The sequence below is a fragment of the Capra hircus genome, chromosome 5 (genome assembly GCF_001704415.2).
Source record: "Capra hircus breed San Clemente chromosome 5, ASM170441v1, whole genome shotgun sequence".
Taxonomy (NCBI): domain Eukaryota; kingdom Metazoa; phylum Chordata; class Mammalia; order Artiodactyla; family Bovidae; genus Capra; species Capra hircus.
Genome location: NC_030812.1, coordinates 8,359,142 through 8,379,058, shown reverse-complemented (window position 1 = coordinate 8,379,058; position 19,917 = coordinate 8,359,142). Strand labels below are relative to the sequence as shown.

Below are 19,917 nucleotides of genomic sequence, written 5' to 3'. Positions count from 1 at the left end.
ACTCAAAATGAATTAAAGATCTAAATGTAAGACCAGAAACTATAAAACTCCTAGAGGAGAACATAGGCAAAACAGTCTCAGACATAAATCACAGCAGGATCCTCTATGATCCACCTCCCAGAATTCTGGAAATAAAAGCAAAAATAAACAAATGGAATCTAATTAAAATTAAAAGCTTCTGCACAACAAAGGAAAATATAAGCAAGGTGAAAAGACAGCCTTCAGAATGGGAGAAAATAATAGCAAATGAAGCAACTGACAAACAACTAATCTCAAAAATATACAAGCAACTTATGCAGCTCAATTCCAGAAAAATAAACGACCCAATCAAAAAATGGGCCAAAGAACTAAATAGACATTTCTCCAAAGAAGATTTACCGATGGCTAACAAACACATGAAAAGATGCTCAACATCACTCATTATTAGAGAAATGCAAATCAAAACCACAATGAGGTACCACTTCACACCAGTCAGAATGGCTGCAATCCAAAAATCTGCAAGCAATAAATGCTGGAGAGGGTGCGGAGGAAAGGGAACCCTCCTACACTGTTGGTGGGAATGCAAACTAGTACAGCCACTATGAAGAACAGTGTGGAGATTCCTTAAAAAATTGCAAATAGAACTACCTTATGACCCAGCAATCCCACTGCTGGGCATACACACTGAGGAAACCAGAATTGAAAGAGACACATGTACCCCAATGTTCATCGCAGCACTGTTTATAATAGCCAGGACATGGAAACAAGCTAGATGTCCATCAGCAGATGAATGGATAAGAAAGCTGTGGTACATATACACAATGGAGTATTACTCAGCCTTTAAAAAGAATACATTTGAATCAGTTCTGATGAGATGGATGAAACTGGAGCCGATTATACAGAGTGAAGTAAGCCAGAAAGAAAAACACCAGTACAGTATACTAACACATATATATGGAATTTAGAAAGATGGCAATGACGAGCCTGTATGCAAGACAGCAAAAAAGACACAGATGTGTATAGCGGACTTTTGGACTCAGAGGGAGAGGGAGAGGATGGGATGATTTGGGAGAATGGCATTGAAACATGTATACTATCATGTAAGAATCGAATCACCATCATCTGATGTAGGATACAGCATGCGTGGGGCTGGTGCACGGGGATGACCCGGAGGGTTGTTGTGGGGAGGCAGGTGGGAGGGGGCTTCATGTTTGGGATCACATGTACACCCATGGTGGATTCATGTCAATGTATGGCAAAATCAATACAGTATTGTAAAGTAAAATAAAGTAAAAATAAAAAGTTAAAAAAATTTATTCTATTAGAGTATAGTTGATTTACAATGTTGTGTTAATTTCTGCTGTACAGCAAAGTAATTAATTATACATACATATATTCTTTTTCAGATTCTTTGCCATTATAGTTTATTATAGGATAATGGATATAGTTCCTTATGTTAATTCTTGTTTTTTAAACTTTTATTGGAATACAATTGATCTGCACTATTGTGTTAGTTTCAGGTATGCAGTAAATCAAATCAATTATATCCACCCTTTTTTAGATCCTATATAAGTCATTACAAAGTATTGAGTAGAGTTCCCTGTGCTAGACAATACATTCTTATTAGTTATCTTATACATAGTAGTGTGTATATGTCAATTCTTATGTTAATTCTTGCTACTGTGTTTCAGTTATGAATTTAAATTAGAACTAGAGTCTCTAATACAGTGATTGTACCCGCATTACTCTTATGTTTCTATTTGAAGATCTTACAATAATGCTGATTTTTAAAAGTAGCAAATTTTCAACACTTCAGCTGTTCTGAACCAAAAATTCCATTTAATTCACTACATATTTGATAGCAAATCTGAATTCACCTTTATAGTATGTTTCTTTCATAAATATTTTAATTCTTTCCTGTTAAATTCATCCTTTATGTTTCCTAATTTCTGACCATCATAATAAATACATTAGTTTCAAGAATTAGGTAGGATAAAATAATGTTTATCTACCATTTTATTACTAGGAAGTTCTGAGTTTTAAATTATCTTGTCCAGGTCATAAGAAAATATCAAAGGTATATGAAGGGTTATAATTGATTTGTGAATGTTTGTGTACAATTTGAAGAGTAGATAAGTGACTAATACAAATTTATTTGTCTTAGTAGTTGATCTGTCTCTATTCTTAAAGCTTTGCCCTGGATAAGAACACCCTTGCTAAGCCACTCACAGTTACTAGTTCTGTTCCTGTGTAGAATTCCCTAGTGCCCTTCCACCTTCTTCACAGAGTCACTTTATTACATGAAGAAGTTGTTGATGACCATAAGCTGTCTGGCAAGAACTTATTCCAATTACCCCAACAGTCTTTTCTGTATCTCTAGTTCAACTAGCTTGTTTTTACTCAGAGTGCTTGACACAAAGATGGTTTAAAGGTTCAACTGTGGTTCTTTACCCACTACAGTATTCTTGCCTGGGAAATCCCATGGACGAAGGAGCCTGGCCAGCTATAGTCCATGGGGTTGTAAAAGAGTCAGACACAATTTAGCAACTAAACAATAACACTGAGTATTTATCTTTCACACTATTCCAGGATAGTTGAGAAAGATAGGCATTCACATATGTACATATTTCAATGTCTGGATGTGCATTTTTATTTTTATTTTTTTTTCTTTTTTTTTTTTAACATGATAAGAAACAGATTTTATTTAGTCTCAAAATGTTTCCTTTTTCCATAAATATTAACAACAGTATATCATTAGTCAAAATGCAAAATTTACATTACAATTGTCAATTTAAAACTCAATCATTTCTCTTTCCCACAATATCTCTCATATCAAACAGTAAAGTTTTATTTTTTTTTATTTATTTATTTTTTTTAAAAATTTTTTATTTTTTTTTAAAATTTTAAAATCTTTAATTCTTACATGCGTTCCCAAACATGAACCCCCCTCCCACCTCCCTCCCCACAACATCTCTCTGGGTCATCCCCATGCACCAGCATTTTTAAATGCAATAGTCTACATTTAATGATGGGTCAAGAATGATAACGATGATTTAGAAGACACATTTGAAGCTCTGTTCAGAAGAATGACAATGTTACAGATTAGATATCTGAAGAATTAAATGATAAGGACAGTGAAGCTTCTGTATTTTAGACCAGTTAACTACCTATCAAAAGGGCATTCTCTGATGCTAATAAAATTTCAACCTTTTGACACAGAGATATGTCAGCAATGAACTTGATTTGTAACAATATGCCATTGATGATAATGTCTTTTTAGTTAATGAATCCTAGAATAACCAAATTTTCAAGGCTGAAAACTGGGGTTTGACTAAAATCACTATATATATATATATATATACATGTATATATATATATACACATGTATATATATATATATATGTATATATATATGGTGGTTGCTAAGTTGTGTCCAACTCTTGTGACCCCATGGACTGTAGCCTGCCAGGCTCCTCTGTCCATTGGATTCTCCAGGCAAGAATACTAGAGTGGGTTGCCATTTCCTTCTCCATATATATATATATATATATATATATATATATATATATATATATATATTTACTCAAAATTATTTATGAGTGGTGAACTTCTTTAGGTCATTTCCTGAAAAAGAACCAATACATTGATTTTGCTCTCATTATTGATAAAAATTTATATAAATATGGAACTCAAGTTTGCTCTTTTCCTTCAACATATGAAATTATTTTTTGCATCGTCATCTTGTATTTTAGTTGACGGGATATCTATTCTTTTTTCCTTGCTTCTTTATATGCTGTTTGTTCTACATGATTTTTAAGATCTTTGCATTATCTTTGTAGTTCTGCAGCTTTGTTAAAATATGTTTGAATTTGTTTTTCCTTATCTGGTTTGTGGCTTGGAGTGATTTTCTATACGATATTCTTAGCTGTGTGCTCAGCCACTCAGTTGTGTCCAACTTTCTGTGACCCCATAGACTGTAGCCTGCCAGGCTCCTCTGTCTACGGAATGTTCCAGGCATGTCTTTCTTCAGATATGGAAAACTTTCAGCTATTATCTTGTAATTAATCATCTGGCATTCCTAATAGACATTAGTGTGCTTTCTCATTTTATTCCTCTGTGTCTATTACGTTTTCCATCTCTTAACATTCTGTGTTTATTCTAGAAAAATTCTTCAGGTGTAATTCACAGCCCATTAATATACTCTTAGGTCATTTCTCTTTTTATCCTAAAAGTTTTCATTAATTTTGAAAACTGACTATATAGTACAAGGAACTCTACTCAGTGCCCTGTGGTGACCTAAATGGCAAGGAAATCCAAGAAAGAGGGGTTATAGATAGATAGATAGATAGATAGAGATAGATATAGATATGGATAGATAGATAGATAGATAGATATAGATATAGATAGATAGATACAGATATAGATAGATAGATAGATAGATATAGATATAGATAGATAGATAGATAGCTGACTCACTTTGCTGTACAGTGGAAAGCAACTATACACCAAGAAAAGAAGCTATGGTTTTCTTATATTTGAGCACTTGATACTTCAAAAATTTGCTAATTTGTTCTCATAGTTTCTCATTGTTGGTTTTTATTTCTTTCTTTATCTCTATAATTTCTTAAATGACTAGTTTGCCGGGAGCCAGCACGGGAGATCCCACCCATGACAAGGTCATGTAGAAGAGACCTGAAGAGCAAGGCAGATCAGGACTCGAGGGACCCCCTGGACCTGCTTGAACATCTACCCCCAAACCAGAATCTGTCTGTCTTACTACTTTGCTCCTTTCACCAACTATTCTGACATTAACAAGGGGCTATCCCCGACCACCTTTCTCTGAAAAAAAAATCAACTTAGGGCTCCAGTTGATAAGTCTCTTGGACATGAAAGGAATATTTCAATTCAAACCCCCTCTGTTGACATTCTAGCTTGCTTGACAGGTTTATTCAGACTCTTACAGCTACACATGTGATTGTTTACAGCCTCCCAACCATGAGAGACATGGGAAGTTTAAAACATTCTAAAAATATAGAGCCTTTCAAAGAGTTAAAAACTATTAGAGTAGTGCTGGTGTAGGATTTCACTGTTGAGCCAATGCTTGCTGCCAAGTTCCCATATCCCTTATCCACTGTACACCTGGGAGTGCATTAGTTAACATAATTGGAATGTAAAAAAATCAAGTGGTAGCCTTGAAATTAACCACATCAGACCTTTGAGCTAATAAGTTCTTTCTTTGTTGTAACTAACTACACCTTTGCTCTGTGAAAATGTAACTCTGTTTAATACTTTCTGAGGGTGACATAGATTAATATATATATATATAAATTTCAAGAAAAAATAAGTTTTCTGGTTGAACAGCCTTTATCAAAAGAGGGTCATAAAATGTCCACAGGCCTCCAAGGCCAAAAGATAATGTACACAACATTGTTTATAAAAAAGGTATACACATAAAAAAAATCCTGGTTTTGATAAAGACAAAACAGATATAATGTTTGGGCTGACTCTACATGACTTTGCATCTTTCATTTCCCTCTATGTACAAGTCAAAGTATAAAAATTCCATTTAAAAATAAAGTTATGGACCTCACTCACCAAAGCTTGGTCTCCCCGTGTCATTTTTTCTCTCTCCCTTTCTTTTTCAGACTGATCCCTTAGAACACAGAGGCTCTCTGAGTTCACTTTCCTGCCGGGCTTCTAAGACCCTCTCGAGAAGGTGCTCTGCACCTTCTCCCCATCAAGAGGGCACCTGTGGCTTACGTGAACAGAACAAGTCCTGTGCTGGGGCTTTACTAGCTTTCTGCGTAAACCAAAAAATATCAACCTCTTTCTCTCCTCTATTTTCTTAACTACAACATTCTTTCTTTATCTCACTCTAAATCTCTCTCGCCAACGCTGTCTCTCCTGAGGGTACCCCTAGATCCTGCTGGGACTAGACCCCAACACTAGTTTATGTTTTTTTTCATATTGTTAAGCCATCTCAAAACTTTAGGATTCAAATGCTCTTCCTTATGGTGTCTGCTTATTCTTTATGTTGATAATTCTCATGTGGGGCTTTATCACTATTCATTAAACTGTAAACTAATTTTCAGATTTTTTTTCCTTCAGGAGTCCTATGTGCCTTGGTTCAGACATGTTTCCATACAGAATTGTAGGTTTTCAGTAGTTTATATCAATTACATTTGAAAGATTCAGGCACTGTGAATAATATACAATTCAAGTCCCATACTGATATATGCCCAAGCATGGTCTTTTGATGTGTCACAAGAGAGGTACTTTCCCCCTCTATTTCATCTAGATTCCTATGGAGACAAGCTCTAGTCACTTCCCTGGATTATTGGGTGCAATTTTCTTGCTGCTTCATCAAGGAGGAAGGAGCTCCTTGCTGGTCTTGAGTTTAGATGAGAATTCCAGTTCCAGATCTCTAACCTATCTTCAATTAGATAATTTTCCTTCTTATTGCCACAACAAATTCTCAAAAGTCTATTCTTTCATATTGACTAGACACACACAATCCTACTAAATTTAAAAATGGCTACTATGACTTCATCCATAGTGAAGTTCCTTTGACAGACAGATAGAACAACAGAGCAAAAGATTTATTCTGATTTGTCTCAGAATCAAACACTTAGTCATTGGGGAATGTAATAATGAAAAATTTGAGGATCAGAAATTATGCTACTAGTACCTTGGATTGTGGAGTATTTGACTCCATAATCACCACAATGTAGTCACCCTGACATTACTTAGCCCTAGTTAACAGGAGCAGAAGAGATTAAGAAGAGGTGGCAAGAATACACAGAAGAACTGTATCAAAAAAGCTGTTAATGATCTGGACAATCAGAGCCAGACATCCAGCAGTGTGAAGTCAAGTGGGCCTTAGGAAGCCTTAGGAAGGCCTTACTACAAAAAAAGCTAGTGGGAGGTGATGGGATTTCAGCTGAGCTATTTCAAATGCCAAAAGAAGATTCTGTTGAAGTGCTACACTCAATATGCCAGCAAAGTTGGAAAACTAGACAGTGGCCACAGGAATGGAAAAGGTCAGTTTTCATTCCAATCCCAAAGAAAGGCAATGCCAAAGAATGCTCAAACTACCGTACAAATGCACTCATCTCACGTGCTAGAAGGTAATACTCAAAATCCTTCAAGCTAGGCTTCAGCAGTTTGTGAACTGAGCACTTCCAGATATAAAAGCTGGATTTAGGCAAAGGCAGAGGAACCAGAGATCAAATTGCCAACATCAGGTTATCATCCAAAAAGCAAGAGAATTGAAACAAAAAAAAAAGTCTAATTCTTTTTCATTGACTATACTAAAGCCTTTGACTGTGTGGATCACAACAAACTGTGGAAAATTCTGAAAGAGATGGGAATACCAGACACCCTTGCCTACATCTGGAGAAATCTGTATGCAGGTCAAGAAGCAATAGTTAGAACCAGACATGAACAATGGACTGGTTCAAAATTGGGAAAGGAGTATGTCAAGGCTGTATAATATGACCCTGCTCATTTAACTTGTATGCAGAGTACATCATGCGAAATGTCAGAATAGATGAAACCCATGCTGGCATCAAGACTTCCAGGAGAAATATCAACAACCTCAGATATACAGATGATACCACCCTAATGGCTGAAAGCAAAGAGGAACTAAAGATGCTCTTGATCAAGGTGAAAGAGGAGAGTGAAAAAGCTGGCTTAAAACTCAATATTCAAAAAACTGGATCATGGCATCCAGTTCTATCATTTCATAGCAAATAGATGGGGAAACAATGGAAACAGTGACAGACTTTATTTTCTTGGGCTCCAAAATCATCGCAGATGGTGGCTGCAGCCATGAAATTAAGAGATGATTGCTCTTTGAAAGAAACCTATAACAAACTATGATAGTGTATTAAAAAGCAGCGACATCATTCATTTGTAGACAAAGGTCCAAAGCTATGCTTTAGACAAAGCTATGGTTTTTCCAGCAGTCATGAATATGGATGTGAGAGCTGGACCATAACGAAGCCTGAGCGCGGAAGAACTAATGCCTTCGAACTGTGGTGCTGGAGAAGACTCTTGAGAGTCCCTTGGACTGCAAGGAGATCAAGCCAGTCAATCCTAAAGGAAATCAGTCCTGAATATTCATTTGAAGAACTGAGGTTGTAGCTCCAATATTTTGGCCACTTGATGCAAAGAACTGACTCATTGGAAAAGACCCTGATGCTGGGAAAGATTGAGGGCAGGAGGAGAAGGGGGCAACAGAGGATGAGATGGTTGGATGGCATCACTGACTCAATGAATATGAGTTTGAACAAGCTCCAGGAGATGGTGAGGGACTGGGAAACCTGGCATGCTGCAGTCCCTGGGGTCAGAAAGAGTCGGAAATGAGTTATCGACTGCACAACAACAATGCAAATTAGTTTTCTCAGGCAATATAGATCTAAATTTATACATGGCATTTAAGAATTGTAAAGCTTTAAAAGAGTTAAAATAAGTGGATCAGACAGATTTTAACACATGAACGACAACAGTTAGAATCAGTGAGATTAAAGAGAGTAGGATCGTTGGAAAAAATTTGAAGGAAGAAAATGTAGATTAGAGCTATTGGATGCCAACTATTTTCGTGGGTCTGAATATGTATGTATTTGTTTCCTGTTAATAGTCTGCCTCTCCACTAACATGAAACCTCTATGAGAACAGGAGCCTGGACATAGTGCTTGGAAAACTGACTGGCACAGGAGGCAATGTTGATTCAATAAGCATGTGACCCAGGCTTTACAATGGACAAGGTTTACTGTGCCAAGGACTAGTAGAGAACAAAGATATATTGGTTGAAAACCTACGAAACATCCCACAAGCTTATATGTGATGATAACTGGTGTCATAGGACTGGTCAAGCAATTTCAAGTGTCACTTCAAAGGCAGGGAGGAACAGAAGCATTTGGGGAACTCACAAGGTTGAGTGGCAATACCATTGTGGTCTTATTAAGCCAGAGGTTTCATAGTGGTTTTTGAAAGTTGTGAAGCAGAGATAGAAATAACTCAATGTAGACATTGACCATTCCTGTTCTAAGACTTTCATTTGAATGTTGCCAATATTCCATTTTATCCTTCACTCTTGAGAATGGATTGGGAAAGAGGGATGTTTTACATTAAAAACCTCTTCAAATCTTTCTTCAATGGAAAAAGAACCATTTTCCCCCCCAGTGGAATTTCTGCTGTGAAGAGGGATTTTAGGAACCTACATGATAATTTCTGTTGTGCCTCAACCTAAATAGTAATAGAGATTCTGGAAACTTTTCCTTTAGACAATTTATTTTACTAAAAATTAGAACCAATGAAGTGTTATGGACACGTTTTCCAGGAAAGGTATCTAACTTCTTGCTTTTTACACTGCAGATTAGCTTAGTATTGAGACTTGATCAAATCAAGAGATGCTAACAATTACAGGCCTTTATTTTGCAATTATCAATTTTTCTTTGAAGGAATAATTTTAGTCACGAGGATATAGTTCTGTTTTCTTTCCACCTCTACCACTTGTTCTTTAGGGTAAATAAAAGCAAAGGGGACTCAGAGCTGCTAAGACTTCCTTGACCTCCAAAGAAGAGAGGAGGAATAGGACAGATATGCCCTTATTGGGGACACATTCCTTGGGTTATCGAGACTCCCCGTCACCATCCCAGGTACGGATGCTCTCTGTGTTTCCTCAAACTATCCAAATTTAATGAATAGAAAAGTAAGAGAGGTAGTAAAATAGAAAATGCTAAAATTCAAATAGAGCAAAATATTCTTTTGGGTCTAAAGTCTGGTCTAAAACTAGCAAATTTGGCAAAGTACCTAAAACAGAGTAGATATTCGAGAAATACTTGGCAAATTAAAGAAAAACCTGTAGGGATAGATATAGCAAATAGGTAATAATTTTGGTCCAATTGAACATGATGCTGAATTTTTTGAAAGTTACAGAGGATAGAATACCATGGGCAGTGGGGTCCAATAAAACCTTGAGTGGTAGCTTGAGTCACTGAGAGCAAAAGCTGTTGGTATAAGGCTATGAGATCACCAGTTCTCTCTTTCCATGTCACTTGCTAACGTCCATTGAATTAATTCATGCTCACTGTCTCCGCTTAAACATTTCTCTTGATCTGCTTTCTAAATGGATGTGAGCCTACAGCATGGATCGATCCACTTAAAAAGCTGAATACGCCTGATGCCAGTGGTAAAAGAATCTGCCTATCAATGCAGAAGACACAAGAGACACATGTGCGATCCCTGGGTTGGGAAGATCCTTTGGAGAAGGAGATGGCAACCTGCTCCAGTGTTCTTGCCTGGAGAAAGTTCACGGACAGAGGACCCAGGCAGACCACAGTCTGTTGCAAAGAACTGAACACAACTGAGTGACTAAACATGCATACACACACACACACACACACACACACATGCACACACACGCACACACACACACACACACACACACCTGTTTCCTTGAGTGATAAACAGACCATTATCAAGCATCTTCTCTACTTAACAGTCAGTTTAATACTGCTTGGGTACCTGTATTTGATACCACTTGCTCCTCAAGCTCCATCTCTTCCTATCTTCTCTTCTACTTTTCCTCTGTTCTGAGGAAAGCTACTCATGTTATGGCTCCTATCTCGGTGTTTTACAAAAATCCCCTACCCTCTCTTTCAGTTTCTCATTTACTTATAATCAAACATGTTTTCCTTAAGTGTTCAAATTCAAAGTAAACAAGTATTTTAAAAATATTTTGTTTAATTGGTTTACTTTTTAGAATCAGATAGTATTGTTTCCTACGATTTTCCACTTCAGAGCTGTTTCTTTTACAAATCACATAATTTGACTATAATTTTGTGGATTAAAAAAAACTGAATGTGAGCATCCAATGTCATTTATAGCATCATATGTATGTGAAAATGTTTTGAGTTCTAAATATTTAACTTATAAGTTAAACTTTTTAAATACAACCCAGTTGAATTGAATGTCTGCCTGTGTTGTAAATGTGAGTTTTAAAACCATCTGAAAACCAGGAATATTTTATTGATAAAATGATTCTTATGAATTTGGAAGACAAATTATTCCAACTATTTCAGGACATGTTTACTTTATGAAGTAAGTACACCTGAGAACCTAAAGATTTTTATCATTGCCCCTTTTAACCTTTGTCTCAGTAGATTCCACAATGTAGGAAACAAGAATTAATTTTATAGGTCAAATAGTCTCTACAGTTTTCCTGTTAAATCTCATGTTGCTTTTTTGTGCTCATCCAGTGCCAGACGGAATCACAGTTCAGTTCAGTTCAGTTTAGTCACTCAGTCGTGTCCGACTCTTTGCGACCCCATGAATCGCAGCATGCCAGGCCTCCCTGTCCATCACCGTCTCCCAGAGTTCACTCAGACTCACATCCATCGAGTCCGTGATGCCATCCAGCCATCTCATCCTGGATCGTCCCCTTCTCCTCCTACCCCCAATCCCTCCCAGCATCAGAGTCTTTTCCAATGAGTCAACTCTTCACATGAGGTGTCCAAAGTACTGGAGCTTCAGCTTTAGCATCATTCCTTCCAAAGAAATCCCAGGGCTGATCTCCTTCAGAATGGACTGGTTGGATCTCCTTGCAGTCCAAGGGACTCTCAAGAGTCTTCTCCAACACCACAGTTCAAAAGCATCAGTTCTTTGGGGCTCAGCCTTCTTCACAGTCCAACTCTCACATCCATACATGACCACAGGAAAAACCATAGCCTTGACTAGACGGACCTTAGTCGGCAAAGTAATGTCTCTGCTTTTGAATATACTGTCTAGGTTGGTCATAACTTTTCTTCCAAGGAGTAACTGTCTTTTAATTTCATGGCTGCAGTCACCATCTGCAGTGATCTTGGAGCCCCCCAAAATAAAGTCTGACACTGTTTCCACTGTTTCCCCATCTATTTCCCATGAAGTGATGGGACCAGGTGCCATGATCTTCGTTTTCTGAATGTTGAGCTTTAAGCCAACCTTTTCACTCTCCTCTTTCACTTTCATCAAGAGGCTTTTTAGCTCCTCTTCACTTTCTGCCATAAGGGTGGTGTCATCTGCATATCTGAGGTTATTGATAATTCTCCCAGCAATCTTGATTCCAGCTTGTGTTTCTTCCAGTCCAGCGTTTCTCATGATGTACTCTGCATGGAAGTTAAATCAGCAGGGTGACAATATACAGCCTTGACGTACTCCTTTTCCTATTTGGAACCAGTCTGTTGTTCCATGTCTAGTTCTAACCGTTGCTTCCTGACCTGCATACAGATTTCTCAAGAGGCAGGTCAGGTGGTCTGGTATTTCCATCTCTTTCAGAATTTTCCACAGTTTATTGTGATCTACACAGTCAAAGGCTTTGGCATAGTCAATAAAGCGGAAATAGATGTTTTTCTGGAACTCTCTTGCTTTTTCCATGATCCAGCGGATGTTGGCAATTTGATCTTTGGTTCCTCTGCCTTTTCTAAAATCAGCTTGAACATCAGGGAGTTCACGGTTCACGTATTGCTGCAGTCTGGCTTGGAGAATTTTGAGCATGACTTTACTAGCATGTGAGATGAGTGCAATTGTGCGGTAGTTTGAGCATTCTTTGGCATTGCCTTTCTTTGGGATTGGAATGAAAACGGACCTTTTCCAGTCCTGTGGCCACTGCTGAGTTTTCCAAATGTGCTGGCATAGTGAGTGCAGCACTTTCACAGCATCATCTTTCAGGATTTGAAACAGCTCTACTGGAATTCGATCACCTCCACTAGCTCTGTTCATAGTGATGCTTTCTAAGGCCCACTTGACTTTACATTCCAAGATGTCTGGCTCTAGATTAGTGATCATATCATCATGATTATCTTGGTCGTGAAGATCTTTTTTGTACAGTTCCGTGTATTCTTGCCACCTCTTCTTAATACCTTCTGCTTCTGTTAGGTCCAGACCATTTCTGTCCTTTATCAAGCCTGTCTTTGCATGAAATGTTCCCTTGGTATCTCTCATTTTCTTGAAGAGATCTCTAGTTTTTCCCATTCTGTTGTTTTCCTCTATTTCTTTGCACTGCTCGCTGAAGAAGGCTTTCTTATCTCTTCTTGCTAGTCTTTGGAACTCTGCATTCAGATGCTTATATCTTTCCTTTTCTCCTTTGCTTTTCACTTCTCTTCTTTTCACAGCTATATGTAAGGCCTCCCCCGACAGCCATTTTGCTTTTTTGCGTTTCTTTTCCATGGGGATGGTCTTTCCTTTTTTCATGGTTCAGAAGACAGTCCTTTGTCCCTTCTAACTTCAGTGTATCCTTCAAAATTTGGCATTTTAAGTTGGCAAACTGTGTCTGACATTAGGAAATTCCCTCACTAAAATCAGATAACAGAAAAAATATTCACTTACGAATAAATGTTGGCATCCTGAGCCAAAAGGTTTTACTTAGTTGTACCAGTAGGTTACCTTTTGAAAGTTTGAAACCCACAGGCGTTATCTCAGTGAAAAGCGTAACAGAAGTACAGACTGGGATTCTTAAGGAAATGTTGCTTGTTAGACATATCTGATATTGAAAGAATGACTTGACATTTGAAAATTTCATAAAGCTAGATTCAAGTGTGAAAATAATAATGGTACAAATATGAATTTAATACACTTTACTATCACAGAGATCATTTACTGTTTGGTGACAAATGTTTATCTCCTTAACATCTTTAATATTTAATTTTTAATTTCAAAATGTTTAAGACTCAAATGAAAGGAAAAACAGTCTAAAATCCTTTGCACAGTCCTAGGAATTAAAGATATGTAGGAAAAATAAAAATCCTACTTTGTTTTCAATATATTCATGTCAATTACATGACTATAGCTTTACAACGTTTTCCTCTTGTCTGTCTCCTTGCTGCCATATTGAAGAGTATTGCAGTGCTCTGAGATGATCTGATATACATATTTAAAATGCTGATTCTAGAGCCCATTACCAAAGATTCATATCGAATGTAGGAATAGATACTTTCTTAGGTTTGCTTCAGGCTACAATTTGAGGTGTTTCTCAAAATATTTGCAGAGTAGAAGATGAAACTGTTTCTAAAAGGCATCAAAGTAGAAGGGAACAAAATGGAAATATTTTAAGAACTGTATGGTGAGAACCACACTGTCAGAACAGCAGCAGTGTCTTTCATTATATAATGATTGAGATAACCATTATATATTCAGAGTGACAATTATTACCTAGGAAACTACTTTTGAGTCCTGGTAATATGCAGTTTCAGAGTCACTTCATTTGTTTTAATAATCTATGTAGGGAAATCATAAAAATTAGAAAAAATGTTTCAGCAGTTACAGTGATCCTATAAAATCATATTGCATTAGAGATAGGAGAAACTTCTCGTATTGTAATGGTTAATTCCCCAAAGGTGAAGAACTGTTTTATAACACAAACCTACTGGACAGATTTATTTAATAAGGTGATGAATTTGTAGGAGTATATCATTGTTTTATTTGTGTGTGATTTTAGTATTGGAGACTTACTGTAGCCAACTTCCTCAGGAAGAAAAAACTAAGATGCAAATAGAAGAATAAAGCCCAAGATACAGCCTCATACTGTAATATTATTTCCCCTGTATACAATGAGAATCATGTGAAAGGTGATTCTTTAGAAATCCAAAACTTCAGTAACATGGTATTCCCAGTAATAATAAGTGAGATAATTTAATCACCTCCAATTTACTTCAGAGAATCTTGTTTATGACTAGTGAAAGGGTGTTAGACATGACAGACCAAAGAAGCAATTTGATTGGTTAATGAAGAATCTAAGAATGATAATTGAATTTGCTGGAATTCATTAGTTAGGACATTCAAGCAGACACTTTACAACTGCAATTATGAACTCTAACATAGGTAATAGTCACAATATGATATATGTTCTTCATTGTTGAATTTGGCTTACAGGAAAGAGTAAGACAGAGAGTGGCACAAAGAAACATCAGCCTGAGACAAATTCTGCCTCCACCCCCTCCCCTTACCCAATACTGTTGCTAAAATCCCATCTGAATAGCAGGGCACAGAAGCACAGAGGCAGATGCTATGGCATATTCTTTCAGAATGCAAGGCTGCTCAAGATCATCTACAGATAATGAACCATGACAACTTTGGATCTGATAAAGTACAGAATGAGAATGGGAGAAGGCAACAACATCATAAAGGTGGCCAGGGCTCCATCAACTAAACTAGCACATCAAGGACATTAACACCCAGTAGTAATTTCAAAAGATATGAACAATACTATTTCCTTTACTGCCAAAAAAGATTCATTTGAAATAAGAGACACAGTCCTATAATTTTCCATACAAATGCATTTTCTTCCACATATCACAAGATAATCAACAAAAGATATCAAAGGTACATTTGATATTGTACATTTTTCCATGTACCTTAGACAGCTGCAGTACAGTGTCCAGGAATGACAGGTGACTGGTCTTCCAATCTGAAGGCAGGTGTTTGTCAAGTTCTTGCTAGTTCTCGTTTTCTTGGTTTTCCTTGAGAGAAAGAATTAAAACATTCATAAAAATGCTGGCCTGTAACTCTGTACTCGCCTTCGCTACTGCGTATATAGACTTTCGCAGAGGCAACCCATTCATTATGCACATCCAGCTCTAGCTTCCTTAATTCCCGGTTGCATTAGGTGCTCCAAGCTAAGAACCAAGAAGTATGAATCATGCAGACATACAGAAAAATCTAGAAGAAGAAATGTTTCAAGAAAACAACTTTTTCCATTATTCTAGAAGGTGAGTCAAAAAGAATCTTGCTGCGATTTATGTCAAGGAATGTTCCTACTTCCAGGGCAGGGAGAGAGATGCTGATGTAGAGAGTACTATTACTGACATGATTGTTCATTTTAATATCACATTAACACGATTTCAAATTTAAAAACACTAGAGCCTTGTGGACACAGGGGGAAAAGAAGAGGGTGAGACAAATGGAGAGAATAGCACTAACATATATATACACACTACCATATGTAAAACACAGAGCTAGTGAGAAGCTGCTGTATAGCATGGGTGGCTTACTTGGCGCTCTCTGATAACCCAGAGAGGTGGGTTGTGGGGTGGGAGGGGGGATCAAGAGCGAAGGGATATATGTATACATATAGCTGACTCACGTGTTGTACAGCAGAAACTAACACAATCTTGTAAAGCAATTATACTCCAATTTAAAAAAAAGAAAAAAGAAAAGAAAGCAACATAGCCTGTTCCATAGCATTGCTCCGTAGAGGAGAAATAGCATGTGCTGCCACAGAAGGCACCCAGAGGAATTACCTCCTGCGGGGAATTATCTCTAAGCAATTCACACTTTGTTTTGCTAACAAGACTCCTTGTTAGGATACTGGAGTGTTATTCTTCTCTGGCAGTGTTCCCCCACCTTTTAGAATTATTGAAAAGCTAACTGAGTCTATTTTGATTTGTGAATCTCTTTGTAAGCAACAGCAGCTGCAACCATGCTAATAAAAAGGAAAGGCATGGCTATTTACCTTAGGAAGGACACTGAAATACTGCACGTACAAAAGCATTTGAGTTGTGGAGGAGGTCTACCAAATATTTTCTTAGTTCCCTTCCTTCCCTGCTTCTTTTATCCTTTTCTCCTCCCTCCTTTCTTTTCAATCCTTTCCCTCCCTATTCTTTCCTTCTCCTTTTATTCTGTTTAATACACTTTTTATTGCATTTATATATTCTCAGAAAGAACAACCTATCTTATATTTGAGATTTTCAAATAATGATTTTAGAATATGAAATCTCAAAAGTAAAGTAGCAGAACTCATTCACACATATGGACACACACAGGGAGGCTTTAAGTTATCAGCTGCATCTTGTAGCTCTGATTAAGAAAGGAGGTTCTGCTGATTCCAGCGGCTCTGATACTTATCAGACCATTCTGCTCTCTTTACCATTAGAGTTTCAGTTCTCTGGAGAAAGTTAACATGGAAATACCCTGTTATTTAAGGATTCACATTTCCTACTACCAGTGAAATGAATACACAATCCCCTACAGCTTTCCTTATATTCTGACTAGCATTTTATAGTTCCTCTGCCATTATTAAGGAGTCCTCTTTGCCAACTGATGGACAAGAATCGGTCTGTCTTACATCCATGTTGGAAAATCTTTTGGGGGTTTCCTGGGTTTGTGAAAACCTTAGTTGTTGGTTTCAAGGAAAAGAAGATGCATAAAAGAACGTAACTCCTTAAGTGGCTTCTGAGCTCCATTTTGCCTGGCTGAGACAGACAAGGGAAGGTTGACTTCAGCTCATGCTGTTCCCATTATATTTAACAAATATTAATTGAAAGTCTACTGTGGACAATTTGTTTTTGTTGGCAAGGTAGGTCTCGTGATAAAAAAATGGGACAAGATACTTTCTTGCCTCTGAAAGAACTGGAGAGACAGATGAGAATACAAACTATTATGACAAATAGGCTAAGTGCCACAGTGGAGATTTAGGATATGGTAGGCATTGATAAATGATTCTTCAGCCCTCAAGGATATTTCCAAGATCTCATTTGGAAAAATGTAGAAAACACTAGTGTGTGTTTATGCACATTGATGTGGGTGCCCGTCACTCATGTGAGGTGAGGGGATGGAATAATAAAGTCCAGATCTATATTGCTCTCTGAAATGATTTATTAGTTTACCCAATTGTAGCTTTTCACAATTGCATCTTCTTTCCAACAATGATTCCAAGCATAAAATGGCTTTTCTTATCAGAAAGCATTAAAAATCTCTCTCCCATGGTTACAAGTCCCAGAAAGTATCTGATTTCTCAGAGCACAGTCCCTGGAGTCACTTTCTAAATGTTGGTGAGAATACATGAGTTAGTAATATATACCCATTTTGGAAGCCAAATAGCAAAGATTAAAAAACATCTGTCTTTGGGACTATGAGCCTAGAAGCAAGCAGTAGACTTCCAGCAGAGTCTGGGGCAGGAACAGTGTATAACACAGATTTAAAAACAAAAGATTCAACTAGAATCATTTAGCTCAGTCACATAGTTTAACAGGATATTACCAACTCCCATCAGAACCTACTTTACAATGTGTTACATAAAACCATGTGTTGTAAACCTAAGACAATTTTGATGAAAATTATTTCTCTTAGAAGCAATTTTCTAAACGCTTATTCATGTCAGGCAGGGTGCAAGAGGGACAGCTTCCTCTAGTGCCCGCCACACCTCAGCCCAAGAGCTTGCAGGCTAATGAAAGAGAGAGATGATAAAAGCATACACACAGGGTATGTATGATACACACTTTAAATGTTTGTGAATTTATTATTTCCAAAAGGTAAAGATGCTGGGAGAGTGAGAGTGGGGGGGATTCACCCAGAATTGGCGTCCTTGCAGAAATCACATCTAGGAATTAGCTGGATTTGCAGGTAGGGTGGGGTCAAGGGGTAGATTCAAGGTAGAACAATACAAGCTCAAGTTGTGATGCAGAAAGGAGCTTCCTGTGTTTGAGGAACAAGGACAAGAGAAAAGGTCAGTGCGGTTGAAATGTAGTGAGCATGGAGAGGCGCGGAGGGTGTCAGCCCGGAGGCAGGCATGGGGCAGCCTCTGCTCACGATGTGAAGGACCATGGAAGCCACTGAGGCATCAAACCCCTTTAGCTACTCTTTGGATAACAGACTGAGTTTGGGGTATTTATTACTATTAAAATTTGTTTTCTTTTACCTATTCTTAGGAGTAACATTTATTGCATTGATTTAAAAATTAATTTTCTGACTTGCTGATGTTTAATAGGTCTAGGTAGATTTGTACTCTTAACTTCTGATTAATGTAATTTTCTTCCTAGTACTTATCATTCCATACATGTTTGTCTGTTTCTTCCTCTCACCACCACCATCTCTTCAAATATCTGTAAGAATTAGTTGTTTTTTTTTTTGTTTTTTCAGTTTGCCTAGAATATCATTTGGCTACTGCTCTACATAACAGTAGCTCAACAAATACATGTTGAATCTACAAATGAATAGGTAATTTAGAAAACTGTCTCCCAGTGCTAGCAATCATTTACTATTATTTTTATCCCAAAGTTACTTTCTTATGAGGTCAACTTTGCATGGTAAAGAGGAGTCTCTTAGACTAATAACATTGCTCCTGGTGATTCATCATTAAAAACAATATTTATAAACATAAAGACAGCTCGTGCAATTCAGTAACAAAACAAACAAACAATCCAATCGAAAACTGGGCAGAATACCCAAGAAAACATAAAGATGCACCAACAGACACATGAAAAGATACTCAACTTTGCTAAGTATCAAAGAAATGCAAATAAAAACTACAATGAGGTATCATCCGAAGCCAGTCAGCATGGCCATTATCAAAAAGTCAACAAATAACAAGTGCTGGAGAGGATTTATAGAAAAGGGGCTCCTCCTACATTGTTGGTAGGAACATAAATTGGCACAGCCAATACAAAAAGCAATATGGAGGTTCCTTAAATAAAGCTAGAGTTGCCATATGATGTGGCAATATACTGGGTATATATCTGGAGAAAGCATTAATGTGAAAAGTTTCCGGCACCCCAATGTTCATGGCAGCACTGCTTATAATGGCCAGGACAACAAGGAAGCAACCTAAAGGTCCATCAGCAAATGAATGGATAAAGATGTGGTATATAGATAAACAATGGAATACTATACAGTTGTAAAAAGTAGGGAATTTATGCCATTTGCAGCAACATGGATACCTAGAGATTACTATACTAAGTGAAGACAAAAAGAGAAAGACAAATATCATATCTCTTGTATATGAATCATAAACTATGATATGAATGAACTTATTTAAAAACTAAAAATAGACCCAGACACAAAAAATGAATTTACAGTTACCAAAGAGGGTGGGGAAGGGATAAATTAAGAGTTTTGGATTAGCAAGTACAAAGTACTATATATAAAACAGATTATAACAAGGTCCTACTGTATAGCACAGGGAAC

At 37.2% G+C, this 19,917-nt stretch overlaps 1 protein-coding gene across 2 annotated transcripts in view; it reads right to left on the bottom strand.

Annotated features, from left to right (window-relative positions):
- Nucleotides 1-19,917, bottom strand: part of SYT1 (synaptotagmin 1) — a 625,237-nt gene that overhangs the window by 482,675 nt on the left and 122,645 nt on the right. For both annotated transcript variants that reach the window (XM_018047591.1, XM_018047592.1), the window contains exon 2: nucleotides 15,372-15,476. The gene's annotated coding sequence lies outside the window, so the exon portion shown is untranslated. The remainder of the gene's footprint in view (nucleotides 1-15,371; nucleotides 15,477-19,917) is intronic.